The 9,446-nt window shown below is 43.5% G+C and overlaps 1 pseudogene; it reads right to left on the reverse strand.

Moving 5' to 3' along the window:
* Positions 1–263: 263 nt before the first annotated feature.
* On the reverse strand, positions 264–869 carry LOC142592896 (uncharacterized; annotated as a pseudogene).
* Between the last annotated feature and the right edge of the window lie 8,577 nt (positions 870–9,446).

Here is a 9,446-nt window from a genome sequence, read left to right on the forward strand (position 1 = left end):
GTCTGTCTCTAGTATATTACCCTTTCAGCTGAGTCCTTTTGAATGATTAATCCATTACACATACTCAGGTCATGATCTTGCTAAATGGTTTAAGCTATTGCTTACATAGGAGGACATGAATAGTTGCCGGATGTGGAACTGTGAATACAGCTTCTTTCAAGCCTGTGTGAAAATATACTCCGAGGCAAAGACTATTCATAGAATCATAGAATCATAGAATCGTTTAGGTTGGAAAAGACTTTTAAGATCATCCAGTCCAACCATTAACCTACACTACCAAGCCCACCTAAACCAATCATGGGTAGACTAGAATAAACCATGTCCCAAAGTGCCACATCTACCCGTTTTTTGAACACTTCCAGGGATGGGGACTCCACCACCTCTCTGGGCAGCCTGTTCCAATGCTTGACTACCCTTTCCGTAAAGAAATTTTTCCTAATTTCCAACCTAAACCTCCCCTGGCGCAGCTTGAGCCCATTTCCTCTCATCCTATCGCTAGCTACTTGGGAGAAGAGACCAACACCCACCTCACTACAACCTCCTTTCAGGTAGTTGTAGAGAGCGATAAGGTCTCCCCTCAGCCTCCTCTTCTCCAGGCTAAACAACCCCAGTTCCCTCAGCCGCTCCTCATAAGGCCTGTGCTCCAGACACTTCACCAGCCTTGTTGCCCTTCCCTGGACACGCTCCAGCACCTCAATGTCTTTCTTGTATTGAGGGGCCCAAAACTGGACACAGCATTCCAGGTGTGGCCTCCCCAGCGCCGAGTACAGGGGGACAATCACCTCCCTGCTCCTGCTGGCCACACTATTCCTGATACAAGCCAGGATGCTGTTGGCCTTCTTGGCCACCTGGGCACACTGCTGGCTCATGTTCAGCCGGCTGTCGACCAACACCCCCAGATCCTTTTCGGCCAGGCAGCTTTCCAGCCACTCTTCCCCAAGCCTGTAGCGTTGCATGGGGTTGTTGTGACCGAAGTGCAGGACCCGGCACTTGGCCTTGTTAAACCTCATACAGTTGGCCACGGCCCATCGATCCAGCCTGTCCAGGTCCCTCTGCAGGGCCATCCTACCCTCGAGCAGATCGACACTCCCCCCCCAATTTGGTGTCGTCCGCAAACTTACTGAGGGCACACTCAAACCCCTCATCCAGATGATTGATAAAGATATTGAACAAGGCTGACCCTAAAACAGAGACCTGGGGAACACCACTTGTGACCGGCTGCCAACTGGACTTAACTCCATTTACAACTACTCTCTGGGGTCGGCCACCCAACCAGTTCTTTACCCAGCGAAGAGTATGCCTGTCCAAGCCGTGAGCTGCCAGCTTCCCAAGGAGGATATTATGCGAGACGGTGTCAAAAGCTTTGCTAAAGTCCAGGTAGATGACATCCACAGCCTTTCCATCATCTACCAGGCGAGTCACCAGGTCATAGAAGGAGATCAGGTTGGTCAAGCAGGACCTGCCTTTCATGAACCCATGCTGGCTGGGCCTGATCCCCTGGTTGACCTGCACTTGCCTGTGGAGTTCGCTCAATATGAACCTCTCCATAATCTTGCCTGGTACCTAGGTCAGGCTGACAGGCCTGTAGTTCCCCGGGTCCTCCTTCCGGCCCTTCTTGTAGATGGGTGTCACATTGGCAAGCCTCCAGTCATCAGGGACCTCCCCTGTTAACCAGGACTGTTGATAGATGATGGAGAGTGGCTTGGCGAGCTCCTCCGCCAGCTCCCTCAGTACTCTCGGGTGGATCCCATCCGGCTCCATAGACTTGTGAGCGTCCAGGTAGTGTAACAGGTCATTAACTGCTTCCTCCTGGACTATGTGGGCTCCATAGCCCACATTCATTTAATCTTGTCTCAGAAAACCTCTGTTGTTTTCTAATCACTTTTTCTTTCTTTTACTTTTCTCTGAAGTTCCTTTTTGTGGATGTATTTTTTTGTAGGCAGAGATCCCTACCTCTAACCAAGAAACTGTTTCCTTTTTTGCAATCTGTTCAAAATTTCATAAAGTGGTCCTTTTCTGTGTTAGTCAAAAATTACAATCTAGAAAATAAAATGAAAATATCATGTGATCTCATACTAATGATGCAAGTAAGATCTACTAACACTATCTGACTGTTGAATGACTTAGTTTTGTTGCTGCTCTGGGGTCCTATAAAATCCCACATGTGTTGTTTGCTTTGTCTTCTTAACCTTTTCAATTCCTTGATGGTACATCTGTCCTAATGAAAACGGTGTGTTCACCTCCTGTATATTAATTGATAAATGAATTTGTACTGTTTGCTCTTCTATCTCTTCCTCACAAAGCAAAATAGAAAATAAATAAAAAAGAAATAACAGAAACTTGTACACTTTTCAATAAATGCCTCCTCATAATCTGATACACTGGATACTTGCCACTGTGAATACATTTTTGTATATAAGGTGATAGTAAGACACTTTATTAAGCATGAAATATGACTGCTTATCATGCTTCTCTCATGCATGAACATATGCCTGGACAATCCTGCTTCTTTTAATAATTCAGACCTATCTCAAAGAGACATTTAGTCATCCAACCATGCATTACCTGCTACCATTCATATTTGTGATGTGATGGTTGGTGTCTTTCTGAAGGCGTCCTCAAGAAAACAACCATCCATTGCAGTGTTTTACTTTATTATGATTTTATTCTTCCTTTACCTGTATGCACTACTCCGAGGTTGTTTCAAAAAAGCATGCTGAAGAAAAGACATGGTGCAACATATTGGGTGACTGATCCAATTTTTCTACCATTACTGTGCTTTTGTAAACCTGTCCACCCCATTGCAGTGTATGGTGAGGAGCTGTGATGGACTTTAGTTCCTGGGAAATGTAATTGCTCTGTCTTACTGGTTTCTGTAGAAAGGGCTGCCTCTTCTCTTATGAGATTAACTCTTGAAATAGACATGTCTACTGTTATAGGTTGAGAATTATTGACTCCAGAGTTGTTGACACTGCTCCAGAGGAGCAGTGGAAGGGTTAGCATAATGCCAGCAAAAGAAGTAGAAGCTAAGAAGTGTGTGGATTAACAATTTTAATTATATTACTGCTAGTTTAACTAACAATTTCCTTTTATGACAAGGTCACCCATCTAGTTGACCAAGGGAAGGCAGTAGATGTGGGGTTTTTTGGATTTTAGCAAAGCTTTTGATACCATCTCTCACAGTATCCTTCTGGACAAAATGTCCAGCATACAGCTAACAAGTCCATAATACCATGGGTGTACAAATGACTGACAGATCAGGCTCAAAGAGTAAATGGGGTTACATTAGGATGGGGGCCAGTCACCAGTGGGATTCCCCAGGGCTTGATTTTAGGGCCAGTGCTCTTTAATGCTTTTATAAATAATCTGGATGCAGGAATCAAATGTACAGTAAGTAAGTTTGCCAATGATACTAAACTAGGAGGACCTGTGGACCCTCTCAAGGGAAAAGAGGCCTTACAAAGAGATCTGATAGACTAGAGAGCTGGGCAATGACCAACCATATGAAATTTAACAAGAGCAAGTGCCGGATTCTGCACCTGGGATGGGGTAATCCTGGTTATACATACAAATTGGGGGATGAGAGGCTGGAGAGCAGCCCTACGGAAAAAGATCTGGGGGTTGGGGTTGATGGCAAATTCAATAGGAGTCTAAAAAGTGCCCTGGCAGCCAAAATGGCCAACTGTGTCCTGAGTGCGTCAAGCACAGCATAGCTAGCGAGTTGAGGGAGGTGATTGTCCCACTCTACACTGGACTGGTGTGGCCTCACCTCGAGTACTATGTGCAGTTTTGGGTGCCTCAGTATGAGAAGGGCATCAAACTCAGTGTGTCCAGAGGAGGGTGACCAAGACAGTGGAAGGCCTCAAGGGCAAGACATAGGAGGAGTGGCTGAGGTCACTTGGTTTGTTCAGCTTGGAAAAGAGAAGGCGGAAGGGTGACCTCGTCACAGTCTACAACTTCATCAAGGGGGGCAGCGGAGGGGGAGGTGCTGTTCCCCTCTCTCTGGTGACCAGCGATAGGACACTTGGAACTGTTATGAAACAGTGTTAGGGGAAGTTCAGACTGGACATTAGGAAAAGGTTTTTCACTGAGAGGGTGGTCAGTCACTGGAACAGGCTCCCAGGGAAGTGGTCATAGCACCAAGCCTATCAGAGTTCATGGAGTGTCTGGATGATGCTCTTAGTCATATGGCTTAGTTTTAGGTAGTCCTGCAAGGAGCAGAAAGTTGGACATGATGATCCTTATGGGTCCCTTCCAACTTGAGATATTCTAGGATTCTATGGTTCTGTTATTGTGACCTTCTCTGTACATAAGTACTTTATTCACATTATTAGTTTTGTTTTTTCTGTAATAATTAGATCTACACTAAAGGTGATTCTTGAATTACACTCTTAAGATTTAAATTACACCAGCAATGAATTCTTGGTTTTACTTAACGTATATGTAAGGTGTGCTTCCTCTCTGCCCATAAACAAAATTTTGAACATAACAACATTCAGCCTGCCTAACCATAGCTGCTCCTTCAGACTTGCATGTCATGTTATAACGTCTAGGTGACACATATAGATAGGTAGCCAGCTTTGATTTGGGCTATAAAGCATCTTGGAGACAGTGCTATAGACCTCTTGCACCACTTGGTATTTAGCAAAATATTTGTGTACAGAGTAGAGGAGAGGTTTGATGTCATCACAGTAGTCTGTGTTCTTACATCAGTGTTTTAGGTCAAATCAGGAAAGAAGTTTTGGGAAGGATCTCACAATAATTCCCACGTGTCATACTTTGGTTTCTATTGCAGAGCTTGGCAGACCACAAACTGAACTACCTTTGGAAGAAACTAGAATAGAAGTCTGGGGTTCACCCAAAGCAATCAAGCTGTAAAGGAGCATGCAGCCCACACCACTGGGTTAGATCTAGTACTAAGCAAAAAAAACCCTGAGATGTGTATAATATGAATATAAGGTCTTTAAAAACAACTGTTCTTCAGTGCAGATCCACTGCTGCTGGTCTGAATTATTTCTTAAAGTAGAAACAGCCTGTATTTCTGAGGAAAACTGGTAAGATGGGAATCAGAAGTTAGTGCTCTGAGTAAGGACAAGAAAGATTTCCCAATAAGCCAAGCTGCAAAGTGACATATGGGGCATCTTTCACCAGCTGTTTGAGGTTGTGCTGATACTGGAACCACTGAAGGTAGTGGTAGATCATTCAAACCTTCAGCCATGCCAGGGGATCATATAAGCCTCTCCCTGTTCCCATAGAGCTGGATATTTTCAAGATAACACAGCATACTAGCCATGAAACTTGAGCATGAAAAACACAAAACAACCAGGTTTTAAGTGTTTCCAAAACAATATCTGCACTGCAGCACTTTGAAGTTGAATAGCATATTCCCCATGCAAACCTTTTCATGAAAATATTCTACCAAATACTGTCTCTTTGACCTCAGTCTTATCTGAAAGCATTTCTAGGCTGGAGTTATTTTGAAGGGGAAAATATCACTGTAATGACTTCAGTGATCTAAATTACTCTTTTGCCATGGGGATAAAGGAAAGAGGAACTATTTCTAAAGAGGCAATGGGAGTAGTATACAAATATTGTTGCTTTGCCAGCAATACTCAATCATTTTCAACAAATGCTTAAAAAAAGAAGAAATTTCTTTGAAATGAAAAGAAAGAGAAAGGAAAAGAAAATGCCACAAAGCTTAATCTAATTTTCAAGTATGTAAAGAAAAAAAGGAACAATGAACAGGCAAAATTATGTTAATTCCATCAAATTCAGTGGTAACAATCAAGCCCCACGGATGTGGTCCTCAGAAAGTAGTAGCTATATATCTACCCTGAATATGCAATAAGACACAATGTCTTCATTTCCTGAGCTAAAGGCTGGCAGTGCTTATACATGTTGATGCCAAACAGCATTAGGACATGTGGTTATTTTGTATAAATTTGCTTGCAAAATACCTTGAAACTTCTTTTATCAAAGTTGTTTTATAAACATGTCATAATCTCTCCACTCAGAGAAACAGTTAAGTAATATATTTTTATATTTGCTGTATTCATTTTGCAATGTGAAATATTAATGCTAGGGTTTTTTACTCCACAGATAAAAACATTTGCTTACAAATATTTTCAGGCTTTATATTCCAGCAGATTTTGAGTACATCTGCAGAAGTGGCCAAGAAATCTATTTGATACAGTTTTGTTTGCATTAGATGTCAGTCAAATTCTCTTAATCCAGCTAAATTGTTGTATGAATAGGTAATGGGAGATTAAATTGTTTATACAGTGGAGCAAAGCAGGAGAAGACACTGAATATTTCATGTACTGGCAGGAGGACTCTGGTAACATTTCCCTCATTGAACGAACTAGCTGGCCTACCCCATAGGTAATCTGGCATGCAATTATTTCTGAAATATCTGTTGCAAAATTCTGATTAGCTGCATAGCTCTTGGAAAGAGCTGTTGGGGAGTTCTTAGGCTAAAAGTGTCCAGCTTCATTGTCATATCTGGAAGAAACCCCTGTGCTCATGAAGATGATGATCAAGAAGTACTGAGGTACACTTCTGCTAGACTGGCTGGTTTGGAGAAGGAGACGAGCAGTGCAGGAAAGCTTCAGACACGCAGTGAAGCGACCACACCACAGTGGGTACCCATGTTGATGGGTACCAAGCCTGGTGTTACCCCTCCAGCTCAAGTCTGCAACATCCCCGTGCTGGAAGCTGCGGGCATACACCAGCACACAAACACAAGTTCAAGGAGGAGTCTAGCATTTGGAGCACAGTAAGCAAATGACCTCAGATTAAGTTTCTAGAGCATGTAGAAGCATATGTGTTGGTTTTTCATCCTATGCTACACACTGCATGCAGGAGGACAGAAAAACCAACAGACGGGAATTGAACCGATATTTAAAATTATCTGACAAAACACTGTTTGGGATTCTAAGCTGTGGCTGCAGCTCCTGGCCCTGCCACAGACAATCCATGGGACCTTGGGCAAGTCACTATGTACTCTACATGTCTTACTGTCGCGGCTTAAAATGCAAGTATGGAAACTTCATTTCCTCACTGTTTGCCTTCTTTCCCTCCGCAGAACAGCAAGATTTTTATGATTCTGCTCTACAATAAGGAGATTAAGGTCTTTCATGGAGTTGCCTTTCTGTTGTGAACCGTAAATAATAAATATGCAATTCTGTTATATGAAAGAATAAGCTTTACCTTCCATATTATGTTGCTGTTTTAAAAGTTCAATAGCTACTTCAACTGGAAAAAGCAAGCATCAGTTTTCACCCAATACTGGGACAGGGATCTTTTCTGCATTCTGTGAAAAAGGGGATATGTGACTACCTAGAGCCACCTGCATATTCTGATTATTGAATGGCATTGTATGAAAGATATGCACAGACATTCTGCAAAATATTTTTCCACCTGCTAGGTTAAATATGTGCAAGAAGGGCATAAATGCTGAGGTTTAGATAAATCCACTGCATTTCCAGCTTAATGGCAGTGTTCAACTTGCTTTCATTCCCAGTGTCAGCAGTACTTCTGCTATCTAATTGCTGATGTGTTTCTGCTACTGAACAACTGATGTCAACCGACCCTTAAAATAAGAACATTGCAGATGAGGAAGGTTTAATTTTTTATTTATTTGTCCCCCTGCCATGACCATCATAATAGATAGGATATCACAATTACAGAACTGTGAATTCACCCTCAGGATTTTCCAGCTGGAAGAGATGACAGCAAGATACACAGCTTTCACTTAGAGAAGACAGCTCTGCAATCCTAGACCTGGATTCCTCTCCCTCCTCCCCCCCACGACACACATTGCACCAGCTCGTGCTTCCCTTCACACTCCCTCCTCCCCACCTCTGTAATTTAAAGACTTAGAATTTTGAACTGAAAGTTACTGTAAACTCTTTCATTGCTTAAACCATCAATTGGCTTTTGTTCAGACCTGAGTCTAGACAGTAGTGTTTGGAAACACAAAGCTGTGCTACGCTGTAATTCTGTCACACTCAGAACTAAGCACAGCAGGAAAACAGAGGAGCCACCCACTGTAACTTTGACCACATCGAGTTTAGTGAAGAATTATACATTTTATATGCCTTACCTAGCAGCTCCCAGGCTTAGCTCATCCACACATGCTTTATAACAAACTCCCTAGAAATGTCCATGGTAACACTGAAAAATATCACACTGAATTCACTACCCACCTCTGCTTGACTTTGTTTTGAACAGAGGCAGCACCACTTTACACAGGTGTTACCTGTCCCTGGATATCTGTGGACCAGCATAGGATGAGGTAGGGGTGGAGTACTTTCCACGCTGCACTCAGAACCATAGAATCATAGAATCATAGAATCGTTTAGGTTGGAAAAGACTTTTAAGATCATCCAGTCCAACCATTAACCTACACTACCAAGTCCACACTAAACCAATCAAGGGTAGACTAGACTAAACCATGTCCCAAAGTGCCACCTCTGCCCGTTTTTTGAACGCTTCCAGGGATGGGGACTCCACCACCTCTCTGGGCAGCCTGTTCCAATGCTTGACTACCCTTTCCGTAAAGAAATTTTTCCTAATACCCAAACTAAACCTCCCCTGATGCAGCTTGAGCCCATTTCCTCTTGTCCTATCGCTAGCTACTTGGGAGAAGAGCCCAACACCCACCTCACTACAACCTCCTTTCAGGTAGTTGTAGAGCGTGATAAGGTCTCCCCTCAGCCTCCTCTTCTCCAGGCTAAACAACCCCAGTTCCCTCAGCCGCTCCTCATAAGTCTTGTTCTCCAGACCCTTCACCAGCTTCGTTGCCCTTCTCTGGACACGCTCCAGCACCTCAATGTCTTTCTTGTAGTGAGGGGCCCAAAACTGGACACAGTATTCCAGGTGCCGCCTCCCCAGTGCTGAGTACAGGGGGACAATCACCTCCCTGCTCCTGCTGGCCACACTATTCCTGACACAAGCCAGGATGCTGTTGGCCTTCCTGGCCACCTGGGCACACTGCTGCCTCATGTTCAGCCGGCTGTCGACCAACACCCCCAGGTCCTTTTCGGCCAGGCAGCTTTCCAACCACTCTTCCCCAAGCCTGGAGCATTGCATGGGGTTGTTGTGCCCGAAGTGCAGGACCTGGCACTTGGCCTTGTTAAACCTCATACAGTTGGCCACGGCCCATCGATCCAGCCTGTCCAGGTCCCTCTAAAGAAGAAACTGAGCACTGCTCTTGGCTCTGCCACTGGTCTCTGGGATAATCATGAGCAAACCTGTTTGGGCACAGTAAAAATTATTTTATCTAACATAGGTAATTTTACACTACATTTAATTTATAAATTAATTTTGAACAGTATAATTATAAAATAATAAAATAATCTCATATATTGTGTTATATTAGTACCTAAGCACAGGTATCTAGAGTCATCTGGAGTACTCTAGGGTGGTGGCTTCCAGTTCCAGTT

This window comes from Pelecanus crispus, chromosome 2 (genome assembly GCF_030463565.1).
Source record: "Pelecanus crispus isolate bPelCri1 chromosome 2, bPelCri1.pri, whole genome shotgun sequence".
Taxonomy (NCBI): Eukaryota; Metazoa; Chordata; class Aves; order Pelecaniformes; family Pelecanidae; genus Pelecanus; species Pelecanus crispus.